This window comes from Anolis carolinensis, chromosome 2 (assembly GCF_035594765.1).
Source record: "Anolis carolinensis isolate JA03-04 chromosome 2, rAnoCar3.1.pri, whole genome shotgun sequence".
Taxonomy (NCBI): domain Eukaryota; kingdom Metazoa; phylum Chordata; class Lepidosauria; order Squamata; family Dactyloidae; genus Anolis; species Anolis carolinensis.
The window spans coordinates 100,338,170-100,354,379 of record NC_085842.1 but is presented as its reverse complement, the minus strand read 5'-3'; the positions used below and the strand labels follow the sequence as shown (position 1 = coordinate 100,354,379).

General features: G+C 41.1%; 1 protein-coding gene across 4 annotated transcripts in view; it reads right to left on the bottom strand.

Annotated features, from left to right (window-relative positions):
* Positions 1–16,210, bottom strand: part of adamts2 (ADAM metallopeptidase with thrombospondin type 1 motif 2) — a 416,207-nt gene that overhangs the window by 147,885 nt on the left and 252,112 nt on the right. The window lies entirely within an intron of this gene.

Below are 16,210 nucleotides of genomic sequence, written 5' to 3'. Positions count from 1 at the left end.
TGGAAAAGGCCAGACGGGCAAGGCTGAGCTGTGTGGGAGGCAGGGCCAACCCTGGCCCCGCCTCCCACGCAGCTCACCCCGACCCCGCCTCTCACGCAACGTGAGAGGCGGGGCCAGGGCGCACAGGCCGGGAGGCAGGGCTCCGCCCAGACGGGGCCTTGCCTCCCGCCCCGCGTGCCCTGGGCTTTTCCAGGCGGGCAGACTGTAACGGAGGTCCCTGCAGGCCGCAATCGCGGCCTGTAGGGACCTCCGGTGCAGTCTGCCCACCTGGAAAAGGCCAGACGGGTGAGGCTGAGCTGCGTGGGAGGCAGGGCCAACCCTGGCCCCGCCTCCCACGCAGCTCACCCCGACCCCGCCTCTCACGCAACGTGAGAGGCGGGGCCGGGGCGCACAGGCCGGGAGGCAGGGCTCCGCCCAGACGGGGCCTTGCCTCCCGCCCCGCGCGCCCTGGGCTTTTCCAGGCGGGCAGACTGTAACGGAGGTCCCTGCAGGCTGCGATCGCGGCCTGTAGGGACCTCCGGTGCAGTCTGCCCACCTGGAAAAGGCCAGACGGGTGAGGCTGAGCTGCGTGGGAGGCAGGGCCAACCCTGGCCCCGCCTCCCACGCAGCTCACCCCGACCCCGCCTCTCACGCAACGTGAGAGGCGGGGCCAGGGCGCACAGGCCGGGAGGCAGGGCTCCGCCCAGACGGGGCCTGGCCTCCCGCCCCGCGTGCCCTGGGCTTTTCCAGGCAGGCAGACTGCACCGGAGGTCCCTGCAGGCCGCGATCGCAGCCTGCAGGGACCTTCGGTGCAGTCTGCCCGCCTGGAAAAGGCCAGACGGGCGAGGCTGAGCTGCGTGGGAGGCAGGGCCAACCCTGGCCCCGCCTCCCACACAGCTCACCCTGACCCCGCCTCTCACGCAACGTGAGAGGCGGGGCCAGGGCGCACAGGCCGGCCATCCAGGGCCATCCCAGCCGGCCATGAGAGCTCGCTCATCACCGAACAGGCCTTCCTGTTCGCCGGCGAGCGAGCTCATGGTCCCCGCTGGGAGGGGGGAAGCCTGACGGCGCCCCCCGGGCCCTGCGCCCGAGGCGGCCGCATCACGTGGCCTCCGTGTTGGGCCGGCCCTGATCATAACATCTTGCATACAAACAATGAGAAAAAACTCATTGAAAAAACTCAAGAAACAAACACATGTCATTAAAAAGGAAGCTATATATGTGTTGCTGTGTACTGTTAAGCCATTTTTGACTTGTGGTGATCCTAAGGCAAACTTATCACATGGTTTGCTTACCAAGATTTCTTCAGATGTTTACCTTTTTCTGATGCTGAGAAAATATGACTTGCCCAATATCATCCAGTAGGTCTCCATGGCTAAGTATAGATTCAAACCATGGCCTCCAAAGTTATAATCCAATGTTCAGATCACTATATCACAATTTAAAGTACTTGCCTGTTCTTCTATGCTCTGGCATGTCATACATAGTCGGGGGGTGCGTATCACACTGGGTACCACCATCAGAAGGGATGGCACCAAAATGACAGTATATACATTTTTTGTGCAGTGTTTCTCCAGAATTTTTTTTAAAAGAAATCCCTTTAATTAGGCATCATCACAAAAACATTTTATGTAAGACAAGTTTACATGCACTGTATCAAGACCAACTCTGTGCTAATTTACTTTTTGAACTTACTAGTGAGAATGCACTCCAATAAGGGCTGCTAAGCACCCGATTACAATAACACTTTGAATCACATGGTTTCACCTGCATGCGCTACAAGCACACCTTGTTTTTGTTGCTGTTGGGTTTTTAATACACTATTTGTGTCCACTTTTCTGCTGTTTTAGCTACAGTATTGTGGTATACTATGGTATAGGCCAGTGGTTCCCAACCTTTGGTCCTCCAGGTGTTTTGGACTTCAGCTCCCACAATTTCTAACAGCTGGTAAGCTGGCTGGGATTTCTGGGAGTTGAAGTGCAAAACAACTGGAGGACCAAAGATTGGGAACCACTGGTATAGGAGAAGGTTCATACTATGACTTTCCATACTAGGTAACACCAACCTCCGTGATGCCACTGATGGGGCCAACTGAGCCTCATGAGGGAGTGAGTTCCCTAGTCTAGGAGAAGAAACTGAGAAGGCCCTGTGACACTGCTAACATTGAAAGAAGCACAGCAATAAATACAGAGGAAAAGACATTCTTGAAAATGTGTAGTTCCTGTGAAATGCCAAATATCTAGCCTGATTTTCATACATCTGGATCCACCCTGGAGTCTGAAATGCTAAAATCAGAAAAATGTATGTAACATAAAGGATATAAGGGTGGTTATTAGCAACAAAACATATATTGGGATAATTTTCTCTTCCTAAGTCAGATGGGTTAAAATTGGGAGGTGTGCGCTGGTTACTCTTCAGTCTTGCCATGGAGTCCACCAGCTCCCAGCCCACAACATACATATACTTTCACTGGGGCTCCATGGCAAAACTGAAGCAGAACAGGCGCATGCCGCTGCAGTGGCAACACAGGAAGCTTCTGTGTTGTATAGAGATCAATGGGGGGAAGCCAGGTGGCTGTGATGAGGCTCTTGGTCCTCCTTCTACACATGGTTATGTCCATAATATTGACCCTGCTATCATCATTAACAATTCCCTTTCCAGCCTAGCATAAAACATACTGACAGCACATCAAAAATATCTTTGTCTAGGCTATATTCCAAGCAGCACATTTCCTCCAAAGAAACACACAGCTGAGAACATTCAAAACCAGCTGAAATATCTTATCAATTTTTATATCACTTAAGACCTTTGCACGTGGCTCTTCTACTGCAGGGAATGGAAGAAAGCACGATAAGAGCATTTAAGGATTCACTCAAGGATTTAAAGAGTCATGCATATTATTGGTTTTGTCCAGCATCTCATTGTTTATCAGGATACCATGTTAATGACATTTTAAAGAAAGAACCCAAATGTCATGTGTCAACAAAACTCTCGAAGAATATACAATTTAAATAGCAAATCCTATGCATAGACATATGTACAAACCTAGAGGGTGGTATCAATAAAAATGCTAGATTAGAGATGAAACAATTGTGAAATTCTTGCTTTACAGATAAACTCAAGAAAAGGAACTTTACACGTAAAAACAAACCACTGAGCAATATTTCAACTTGAAAATGCCATTAATTTGATTTGAGAGTTCTTTTAAAAGAAATTGGCTGGAAAATTGTCTAGACTCCTCACCCCAAATTATCTCCAATGTTGTATTGGATTCCATTTGTTCCTTTTGAAAAATGTTGAAAAGTTGCCAATGGAGTAAAAGGGATTATAATGTTTTAAATACTGTTTCACATTACAAAGCTGAATGTATGAGATCCAAGTGATATGATGTGATGCCATATTTAATTTTGTACTAGTGAAGGAAGTACATACACTTTCATTATTTTCTAATTTATAGGTTGAAATAATCAGAACATATACCTCAATGGGCCTTCCTTCTAAGTAGACATGCACAAGGCTGATTATTGTTACAAGTGATTTATTTCTTGGCTGGTTTTCTCAAATTAGTTATTCCTTCAATTCACATTGAAAAATGGATAGAACAGTAAGAACTCCCCCATCAGGACAGTTCAACAGGGAAAAAAATTATTAGAGAGTTCTGTTTGCTCTTCATGCCACAATAAAATGGAAAGGACATGCACAGCCTCCTACTAGGTCAGCCTGTTGATTCATCTAGCCTGGGGACTTTATTTATGCAAACCATGTTTGTTGCCACAGAGACATGACCCTGTGGATTTACTCATGCATGCATATTCCATTAACAAAAAACATCTGTGATGGAACATGTATTAATGGCTTTCCATGCTCAACCATGCTCGTCTCCTGAAAGCAGTAGAAGTTTCAAACAATGAGAAAAACATACCTAAAAAGCATAAAAATTATATCAATATCCTGTCACCAAAATCAAGGTCAAAGGCAAGTACTATTATATTCCAGTGGGAGAGTAAGAGTTTGGTCTATTAACGCTGTAGCTTGACTCCTAGCAGTAAGCAATTACATGCAATGAAGAGCTTTTCTACAAAGGGACTATAATATCCAGAGCTGTCACTTCTTAGACATAGCCTGTCACGTCCTCCTGCCAAGAGGGGGGTTCCACATGTGGCTGAGCAGAGCTCCCACAGGCCGTAATTTGCTCATGCCTGATCTACACTGTGGAATTAATGCTGTTTGAGCCCACTTTAGCTGCCATGGTTCGATGCTATGGAGCCATTGGAGTTGTAGTTTTACAAGGTTCTTAGGCAGCACTGCCGAAGAGTGCTGGTGCCTAATGAAACAGCAACTCCCATGATTCCACAACATTGAGCAATGCCAGTTAAAGTGGACTCAAACTGCATTGATTCTACAGTGTAGATGCACACAATGGCATTAGTAAAGTATGACAGTTTTTCATGATATTTACCAGCAATGAATCTTCTGAATGAAGCCCTTCTGCAAATGAATTGGGTCAGATCTTTTTGACACAATGCTACCATTGAGCTCATACAAAAGATGCTTCCTTGCTTTACTTTACAGGTCTGTGCTCAAATTATGAAATTAATGAAAATGAACTCATAAAAATTTTATATCATGGCCTTTGGTTAAATGTTACTTTTAAAGATTTGTTATGTTGTTTTGCATTTTTGTTATGGAGCACATCCAATCATCATCATCATCATCATCATCATCATCATCATCATCATCATCATCATCACCTTCAAAATACCTTTTTTGGCCCCCCAAATTTATATTTTTGATGAGTGATGCACCATAGCTGCTAAGTGAAGCCGAGGGACACATCATAGCTGAAAGGGGAGGTCATGTGGACGGGTGAAGCTTTACTCTCCTGCACGCCTGCTCCCTTCCAGCTAGAGCACTTTATTCAGTTGGCCTAAGATGAATGAAATGCTGTAGCTGAAAGGAGGTGAGCATGTGCGCAGGTGAGTGAAGTGCCATAAATGAAAGGAGGTACAATTTTTCCATCCTTTTTTCAGCTAAAAAAGGGATAAAAGTACAATTATTATGTGATGAAATACAGTATTACTTTTCTAGACTACAATTCCCAGAATCCAAAAGCATCTCCAGCTTCTAATAATGTGCATTTTCCAGTTTGTTTAATATACAAAATGTTTTAATTAGAGTTGGGGCTGGGGAGAATCAGATGAGCTCCAGTGCCAAACACTTGCAGCCTAATCACATTTTCCTTTGGAAACATCCTACAATGCCTCAACTCCATCACACAACATAGGGGAACTTCCTGTGGAGGGCCCTCCTCCAACTGGAGAGAGAGCTTTGTACTATGCCTCCCTCTCAACACTGGAGACTTCTGTGCCACCTAGGCAACACTTCCCCCATCTGATTGCGGAAAGGTTGCTGTAAGGGAGAAGTGCACAGGGTGACGGATTTGCCCCAGCTGCCACTGCCTACAAAGCCAGGTAAATCAGGACATTTTGCCTGGCTAATATGATAAGGCCCATAGTAAAAATCACTAGAATAAAAACAGATTAGTCAGCTGTATGAGTGGCAATCAGTACAGCCTCTTATGACTTGTCCTCCTCTTCTATACTTCAGGACTGAATCAGGTTCTCATGTGCTGATAAAAAAATCTCTTCCATAGAAACTCAAGGACCTGGTTACCTCTTTGTCAGTGCATAGATGAAACTGCTGAACATTTTCAAAAAGTTTTAAAAGAATATTATTGCCTGTTTTGCTTATGGAGACAGTCTAAGTGGGCCCTTGGTAACAGCTGGTATTTGGTTCTAGGACCTGTGGATACCAAAATCCATGGATGCTCAATGGTATAGTAACGTGGTGTCCATAATATAAAATGGCAAAATCAGGAGTAGGTTTTTTTTTTTAAAAAATTAAAAATTCAAGCATGAATGTTTGAATCCCTGAATCGAGTGCTGAATGTATTTTACTTTATTGTTCCAAAATGCAACATCCAGGCAGACATTTAATACCAAATAATCAACAACAGCCTTTACAACTACTTTTTGGACTGTGTGGCTCAGGCAATGACAATGCATTTCTCCACTGTTTTCTGTAGAAAGCTCTCACTTCTAATCCTGGAGCAACACAGCATAGCATTGAATAGTGTCAAAGGGACCAGAAGTCAGGCATATTGTAAGAGTCTGTTGATATAGTCCATAGTTGAGATGGGATGCCAAATGCAAGCATGCTACAAGGAACAAATAGAGAAAGAAAAGTTATGGAGAAGCAGCTTCAGTGCAATAGTCATGCTGTGAAATAATTGTTGTCCTGGGTCATAAAAGCCCTTCACCAAAATGTAGTCTCAAGGGTGCTATATATGAGATAACAAGAGAAGTTGTAGAGCATGATGTGGATGAAATAAACTCCCCCCGCCCCCCGCGCAGCTGGGGGAGGGAAGTGACTTTGCCCCCCCCCCCACTAAAAGAGAGAGCTGGACGAGGGCAGGGCTTCTAGGAAGCTACCCACCCCCAAGATCACTCACTTTTCTGGCGTCGACCCACCCGCCCACCACTAACAGTATAGCAGAAGTGTGGTCGCTTAGTTGGGCCGGATAGGAATCTTTTCCCTTCTATGTTCTAGGAGGGTTTTTCACCTACCCTATACTGTGTTTAGTGGCAAATTGGGAGGTGTAGTCATTTAAATAGGTTTTCATCGGAGTACATAGGGGAATCGCATATTTTGGTGTGCACCACAAGGCACCTCAGTTTTGGTGTAGGCCAGAGGCGTGAATCCTTGCCTAGGGTTATACAGCCTCGGCTAGGGTAAGTGATTATGGCCTAAGAATGGGAGACTATGACCTCATGCATTCCTGAGGCAGAACTCTCCACCACATTCTCTTTTAGGTCATCCAGGTTTAGTTATGCTGGGGACCTGGTGTTTTGCCCTAAATTCAGTTAAAGGGATGGTTGGGCAGGACCACCTATATTGACTTTAAACCTCACCAAAATTATAGATGAGTATTGAGAATTTGGCCCCAGTTACAAATTAAAAGTTAAATAGGTAACATTCAATAAAGTTGTCCAGTTTTAATCCAATTTGATTGTGTTGGCTCGTTATTTCAGGGGGTTGGAGGGCAAAAGTTGTATTTTCCTCCCTTTATCTTATCTTATCTTTTTTATTAAAATGTTTTAATTGTGTAAAGGTGGTATACAGAATGTAAAAAAATGAAAGAAATACATTGAATGCACATAATACAAACACATAATACAAATACATCTTTCTACCACAGTCACCCCCCCCCCCACCCGTGAACCACTTCTTTTCTTAACATCCAGTTCACTCCACAGAACCAGCTCCAGCTGTCAACTGTCAGTCCCTAAAGAGGAACAACTGAGTGCAGGTCCTGTCCCTAATATCCCTCATGGTCCAGCTAGCCAGTTATGCACCCTGGAAATAAAGAGAGGGGAGGGTTGTGCCACAAAAAGAGGGGATGACAAAATCAACCCTGGTGGCTTTGTCTCATCTCTTATTGGAAAGATTTGCATTGCTCTAAGAGGAAATGTATTGCCATCCTCAACTATCAGCCTACCTCTCCTGGCTTTTTGCATCACTTGGAAGGGACCACAAACATTCTTGGACTGTATTGCATGAAGCTGCTAGTCCACTACAATTGGGTCACATTACCACACTGGTTATCCTGGGTTTCACACCTTTTTTCATTGCTGCAGTTGCACTGATTTGCCAATTCATGGTTCTGATATTGTATTTCCACACACACCGCCCGTAATTCTGTCTTCCAGTACTGCTGCTTCTTAACCTTTAAAATTATTTTAGTGTAATTGTGTAATTCCAGCACTACAAAACAAAAAAAGGTAAATATAAATGTAATATATAAAATAAAAGAAAATCAGCCAGTTTGAGAATAGAAGAGTGGGGAGAATCCCACTCCCTGAGGTGACTTTTTTTTGTCGGCAGCTGGCACAGAAATAGAAGGAACCCATTGCATCAAGGTAGGTGATAGGATGTTTGCTAGATTGGGAGCTATTGATGAGTTTTACCTGTTAATAGCTAGGAACAGGAGAATCATGGGAAAAGGCAGATAGGCACATGGTGTTGTATTCCAGCCTGCACCTGACCTGTCAGATGAATCTGGGTTGGGGCCTAGGATTCCCCTACAGCCAGAGGTAAATTATTCTGTACAGCCAGAGTTAAATGAGGCTACTGTTCCTGAGGATTCTGGAAGCAGTCATACAATGGTTTCAAGCAAGCAGCTTGAACTGCATTCCTTGGGAGAGTCAAGGTCAAGTTATCCCTTGGCAGATGGGCATTCCAGCCTTGATAAGAGTAATGAGGTTGACAGAAAAAAAAGCAATATGTCGACGGAGAAAAGAAAGGGGGTTTTTGAGAAGGAGCAAATGGTTACTAATGAGAAAGGGTTTTGAAGAAATTTCCCACGGAAAGGTGCCTTGATTCTAGCTTTAAGAGGAACCGCTTCTGAGAGTGAGCTCAGAGGTGGTAACTTTGCTCATTAAGAGGTTTGATCCTGCTTCATGTTCCCTTTGGACTTTCATGCCTTGTTCCTTTGAATTTTCATGCCAAGTTCTTGTAAGCCTTGTACCTTGAGCCTTGTTCCAGTTCTTGTTCCTGTTCCTGGATATTTTGGATTATCATGTCATGTTCCTAAAAGCCTTGCATTTTGAATCTCCTGTTCTAGTTCATGATCCTGTTCTTTGTTCCAGTTCATGAATGACCCTGTTCCTTGGACTAATTTTGACTACCTTGATTGAAGTTTATTCTTGTATTTGGATTTCTATGGACCCTTGCTTCAAAATTTCTAAGTGCCTCGTACCTTGTGGACTATAACCTTGGTTTAATAACTTTGAACTTTGATTTACTACTGTTTACATATTATCTTCAATAAACAGCTTGCATTGCTTATAGCCTAGGGCTCCAGTGTGGTTTAAAGGTGTCTCTGCATCCTAGGGGTGGAATACATAGCATTGTACATTACAGACAGTCGCCAAAAATAATGATCCAGCAACAACCTTGCTTTGCTTGCCTCTTATGTTAAAGTTTCTTGCCTTTCAAAGGAACTCTCAACCATGAACTGAATTCTCTTCACATTTACCTTTATACAGATAAAGAGATGTATGAAATTTTTTCTTTGTCACAAGTTAAAAAAACAGCCTTTCGTCTCCTATAAAATTCATAGGCAAATAATAAAGGCTTTCCCTATCCAAGAGGATGTTATGAGAAGCACTTATGAGCTGATCCAACATGATCAAAACTAGCCAAAAGAAACATTTCACTTTGGCCTGAAATGAAGAAACACAAATGCAGGCCTGTAATTAAAATTTTCTTTTATCCAAAGTAAACCTAACTTAGATTTTCAGTTTAATACTAGAAAACTATACAAATCAACAAAAATGGATAAAGATGCTAATTTTGTCACACAAAAACAGTATATAAACATGAATCTATAAATGGCCCACACTTTCCAGACATGCTAAATATATTGGTTTTGGTTGAATATTCCTTTTCCTTCATTCACAGTGTTTGGGGTTACAGCTGTACTTTTAAAATACTTAAGGCAGCTCTAGCCCAACACAAGCTACTAAAGATAAGAATGTAATATCATGCACAATTATAAACTACTTGGATACTAAATAATTAGTTGTGACATATTGGGCTCTACTATGCTAGATTTTCTAGCAGATTTCTTATATGACTAGCAAAAATTTAATATATTCTCTTATAGAGCTTTTCTCAGGTTGCTTTCTTCAACCTCAAATTATCATTCCAGGACTTAGAAAGTTACCACACAAAGTTCCTAAAGTAAATTCTAGAGTTGCAAAGTGATTTTGCTTGAGACTAGGGGGCCATTCCGACAGGCGCTAAAAAGTACAACCGCCCGCTTCTTCAAGTGGGGCATCCAGATGATGCCCCATGAAAACATGAATGCTTTTGCCACAAAGCAGGAAAACCTTGAAAATTATTTGAAAAATAATTTTCAAAGCAAATTATTTCTGTGGTGAAATAATTTGATGTTGGAAAGACATGGGTCTTTCAGAAGGCCCGTGTCTTTCCAGCTGTGGGAGCTGTGTAGATGGGATCGGGGATCGCACTGTGCGCCTTCCGGTGCCCATCTACACAACCTGTCTCGGGTTTCTTAAGCTCCTGGAGACCAAGAAACCCAAGACAATCTTCACCCTCTCCCAAAACCCCTTAAAACAGCCTTTAAAAGTAAAATAACTCACCCGGCAGCCATTTCCCCTTCTCTGGAGTTCTCCTGGGTTGTACCAATGATGTGCCAACAAGTAAGGAGGAGGAGGAAAATTGCGGCGTGTCATTGGTACGACCAAGGAGAACTCCAGGGAAGGGGAAATGGCTGCCAGGTGAGTTATTTTTCCTTTTAAAGGCTGTGTTAAGGGGTTTTCTGTTCTGTCCTAATGCCCTGCTGGAAAGCACAGCAGGGCATATGGACAAGCCCCACACCCACCCACCCACCCAGAAATGCTTGTGCTTTCTGGGTGATGGTGGATTTCAATGTGAGTCCAAACTCATAGCATGCTAAGCTCACTCCTCAAAACTGTGCATTCCCCATCTTCATCCATGCCCTCACTTTTTCCCCATGAACATTGCACAACTCTGAGTGTCACAATCTTGCAAGACTGTAGTTCTATATTTCCACATTTTCAAGATACTGGAGCATCGTCCCTACAAACACTTATAATGTTAATTTAAAAGTAAAGAAGCATTTTGCAATTAAAAGCATTTTTCTGTTTTGTGTATTCTGCAAGAAGGAGGTGTAGTTTTGGCCTGGAAACCTTGTTCAGCATTGCACAACCATGCATGAGTGGGAGAAAGGAGGAAGCAATGACTTTGCAGCCAGAGGTCTTCTCTGTCTGCCTACCAAACGTGTAACTTGCAGCAGACTGGAAACAGGGAACTGCAGTGGACAGAAGGAATATCTACAACAATGCTCACAGTAGCCGTTACTGATCCCAAAGTTGCTGTAGAAGCGGCTTGAGATTACCGCATGGCTGAAAAGACTGTGAAGACTCAGCTGCCCCATTTTGTCCAAACAACTGCTTCACTACAAGCTGCAGGTTGTTTTACTGTGAGTTTAGGAAAATGTCGTGCGATAGTAAGTTTTTTCATTCATTGCTAATGAGCCTCCAACATGTGTCACGAGCCCTATGCAATAACATCCTCAATGACAATCACTATTTTTTCAGCTTGGTTATTCTCACTAGATCATTTATGACATTATTATTATTGACACAACAACATTGTATGACACAGCAAACAAGATAGATATGCTGGATTTCGTATCACAAAATCACAAGTCAAACACTTCCCAAGTGTTTAGGACTATGTGAAGTATTTTCGGATGATGCGCGCAAATCCCAGTAGGGTGGCCTTTTGCAGTTGGCAGATCATAATTTTGTCAATGTTTATTGTTTCCAAATGCCGGCTGAGATCTTTTGGCATGGCACCCAATGTGCCGATCACCACCAGGACCACCTGTACTGGTTCCTGCCAGAGTCTTTGAAGTTCAATCTTGAGGTCCTGATAGCGGCTGAGTTTTTCCTGTTGTTTTTCGTCAATGTGACTGTCACCTGGTATGGTGACATCAATGATCCAAACGTTTTTCCCCCCACAGCTGTGAGGTCTGGTGTGTTGTGTTCCAGAACTTTGTCAGTCTGGATTCGGAAGTCCCACAGTATCTTTGCGTGTTCATTTTCCATTACCATTACATTATTACCATTACATTACCATTATTATTATTATTATTATTATTATTATTATTATTATTATTATTATTATTTTGAACGTCCTGTTTTTCCAAATATTTAATCTATCCTACATGTTTTACTATGTATTCATATGCATTTTTTATTAAAATGACAGTTTTAATAAGATTTCTTAACAAGTAAATATGATAATACAACAACAATGATGGCGAGCCTTAGAACTACTTGATTATGATTCAGTCATAAATTACAGTTCATTTAGGTATTAAACCATTATTTTAAAAACAGGGAAGGAATAATACTTTTGGAAAGCAAAGGTGTTGTTTCTTTATAAAAACCTTACACAGAATAAGTAACAGAAAAAAAGTACCAAAGGATTCATGCACCATGCCACATTATCTGATTTAGGAAAACAGATCCTCCACAATGTATCCAAAATGTAGTGATAAAACCACCTCAAAGCCTCTAATTACTTTTAGGAAAATAAGCTTCTTCAGCAACTTTGGCAGTTAGCAGACAGCCATTTGCCTGGCAATCCCTTGCGGCTCATTTCCTCAGAAGCACATCACCCTGACTCTTATTCAGGCAAGTTGGATCACAGTAAAATTCACAATCCATCATGTCCCTGAAAAGCTCTACGAATCCATTTTCCTTTATTTTTTTTAAGGCCAGGAGAAAAACAGATGTATTTATCATGCACACACAATACAGGAAGAGGATAAAAATATTGTCATTGTTGCCATACTGACCGCGCAATAAAAGAGCTCTCATTAATCACTAGGGGTATATACCAAAAGGGAAATATTGACTAAATCTGCAGCAATGTCCGTTTGCTAATGGAACAATTCCTTCATAAAGGTAAATAGTAGAGTTACTTTAAATTAGTATGGATGGTAGCCAGCCTTTGGCCACATTATTATTCATTTCAAGACTTCCAGAGAAACAAACATACAAACTAAAAAGTAATGTAAATATGTTTAAAAAATCAATTGTACTTGTCAGGTTGATAAACTATGATGAAAGAGTTATTCTCCTTAAATATATCCAGAATCTACAAAACTATACCTTGTTGGAAATGTTTTGCACACCTAGAAAGTGTAGTATCATATATTTAACCCTATTTTCACAGACAATTGATTCATTTTGCTCTTCATCATACTACAATGTAACTGCTATAAACTCATAAACAGTTACATATCCAGGACTTTGAAATACTGCTTCTTTGGACCAGATTGGGTTTCAATGAGATGAAGTCCAAACAAAGCAAATATTTGAATATGTTTAATGGATTCAAACTATAATTTTTTAAATATTGTTTATATTTCATTATGTTTGAATGTTTGCATTTTTATATATTTTAAATTGTATGCTAATGCTTTTATGTTCAGCTGCTTTGATTCTCCTTTGGGAGAGATAAAGCATGGTGTAAATAAAGATGATGATGATGTCAGTCTTCACTGCCACTGTTCATTTATTGGTATACTGGTGATACATAATCCCAGACCGCAACCATTGCTTCCAGAAATTTCATGTCCCTTGTCTTTCTCTTTGTCTAGCTTCTTGTACTTTCCTGAATTTCTTTTTGTTAGTACCTGTTCCATGTAGTCAGGGTACACTCATAACCACAATTACAGCAGGCCCTCCACTTTTGCAGCAGTCAGGGTTGCAGGGGCCATACAAAAATGGAAAAACTGTAGAAAAATGCATTTTTTCCACCGAGAACTTGCAGTGGAGGTTGACCACAGAATCACACCGGGGGACCTAGAAATTCCTACAGTATTCTCTTTGGGAATCACTAGATCCTTCAGTACAACTCTGGTCAATCTCTAGCAGAAGTTGACCATGGAGGACCTAGGGAGTCCTAGAGAGAACATATTAATTAAATCTGTGAATAATCAAATCTCCAAAAGTTAAACCCACAAATTTGTATTAGCCAACTGTAGTGGTTTCCTCTTTGCCAACAAAGTGATGATTCATAAATTGTCTTTCATTTTATTTTCCACTTATACAGTAATAATAAAAAGCAAAGTTAAATAAATTACAATTGATGGTTTCTGCAAAGTGGCAAAAATGGTAAATCAACTCAGATAGGGGTATTACTTGAAACCATGTAAATTAATCTCGGACAATGTACTTCTCCTGAGATGGGAGAAATTATTAATTACTGTTTATTCACTGATGGGTCTATGGACCGTAATAAAACTGTATGTATTTAATTCAAGTGTGTGTATATAAATTGAGTAAAGCACTTGTCAGAATATTGTATTTACTCGAATCTAATGCTCACCTTTTTTTTTTTACTAAATTACCTTCCCAAAATTAGGATGTGTATCAGATTCATATAAAATGGTGTGTGTGTGTGTGTGTGTGTGTGTGTGTGTGTGTGTGTGTGTGTATATATATATATATATATATATATATATATATATATATATATATATATAAATGGGGGTTCAGGATTTTGAAAACTGAGATCTGTATTAGATTCGATGGCACATTAGACGAGTAAATGGGGGTAATTCTTCATTAGCAGAGGTATACGTTTTCACCCAGAGCTACATCCCGTGCAGTTCAGGAGCATTTACTCTGCTTTGTGTGTGTGGTTCTGGCCCCACCTCTTGCTTGTGAAGAAGACAGGGGACGACAAAGTTCTGTCTGGTGCTGAAGTTCTATCTGATGCCAGAATTCTATCTACTTGCCATCAGATGTGATTCAATAACTTAGTGGGAAGTTAGTGGGGGGTTCTAGCTATTCTGGGTCTTTGGGTATTCTTGGAGACAAGGAATCTGGACCTCTTTGTCCATATATGACCAAGCTTTCTTAGGGAAGGAAATGTAGGGAGCACTTCTCATTAGTCCCAAAATCTGTCAAGTCTCCTGTAAATCATAATACTGTTATTTTATATTTTATTTTATTATGAAAGCATCTCAAAGCTTGTGCTCCTCAGCCAATTGTCCTCATTGGGAAATTGTCTCTTGTGATCTCTGTTGAGATTACATTATGTTGATTCCCAGTGAATGTAACCTTAAACCACCATATCATTAATTCTTTGTTTATCTTGAAGACAAACTATACCTTTCAGATAATGGGAAAACACATTATCACAGTGTGTAAAATTGTAAGCCAATAACCTCTGATGCAGCTGTTCAATAGCAATTATAAAATAGAAAATAAAATAATAAACAGTTTTTCTGGCTGAAAATAAGGAAACTTAAAAAAAAACCTTCCTTACCATCTTGAAGTTGAATATCAATACAAATGAGAATTTTCCAGGTTGCTGTGAGTTTTCCAGGCTGTATGACCATGTTCCTAAAGGAGATAATACTTCTGGAACATGGCCATACAGTCCAGAAAACTCACAGCATCCCATGGATTCTGGCCATAAAAGCCTTCAACAACACAGAGAATTTTCCATTTAATCCTTTCATACTTTTCTGCTTGAACCACTAACAGTGGTGAAACCTCATTCCATGTAGTTTTTTTGTGTGAGAAATGCTGGAATTTTTTTTTATCTCCTTTAGCTTCTTGCTGTCATTCGATTCCATCCAGAATCCAGGATGCCCTGCCAAGGCACATTTCCTTTTCTCTTAAAACTCATAAAACATTTTGATTAAAGCTCAAATTATCTCCAGCTTGACACAATCTTGTGCCATTCTATTAGCATGTGTTCTCTTCTAGTACATTCCACTACTTTAAAAGGCGAAATGTCTGCAAGGCATTGATGTGAAAGGTTCTAATGGGCTTCCAAGATCTGTGGAAAAGATGCAACACATTTTTACAATGTGGAAGTCAGGACTCTGATTAGAAAGCAGGGGTCAAAAGAGGACACATGTGGAGACCTCTGCTAACCCAATTTTCATTCTTTGCCATGGTTTTTCTCTACAGAGTGTGTGATGCCTTCATCTGTTTAATGTTATTACGTCGGCTGGCCTTCCTTTAAAACCACAGTCCCAAGCAGAGCTTGGGATAGGTATTTTGAACTATAATTTCCAGCCTATTTAAGTACTAGTACACTGGATGGGGGATTCTGTGATGTGTAGTGCAAACGTAATGTGTACAAGCTATGGTATGTGAAGGAGTTAGAAATGATTAAAGGAAAAAAGAAAATGAACTGGTAAAATAGGATTTCAATTTTGTTAACTACACTTGTGAAGGAAGCAGTGAGCAAATAGAAAATTTGATGTCTTGAAAGTATTGAAATTTGTATTAGACCACCTGAAGGTTCTTCTTTTCTATCTACTAGGTCAAACAAAGCAAGTTGGCTTCCATTACTCTTTGTTTGTTTACCTAACAATCTAAAAGTGTTTAAGTTTTATTCATATAAACGTGCCCTGCTTTTCTCTTTTCTCATGTTTCTCTTTCTTTCACTGATGAAGAATCCCACATGTTTCTCCAAGGAGGAACAGAGTTCTGAGTAATAGCTGGACTTTGTATTTTCAACAGAAGATATCTTGCGCTTTCTTCTCTGATTCTCAGCAGTTCTGTGAGCAGCCCAGGATTACATC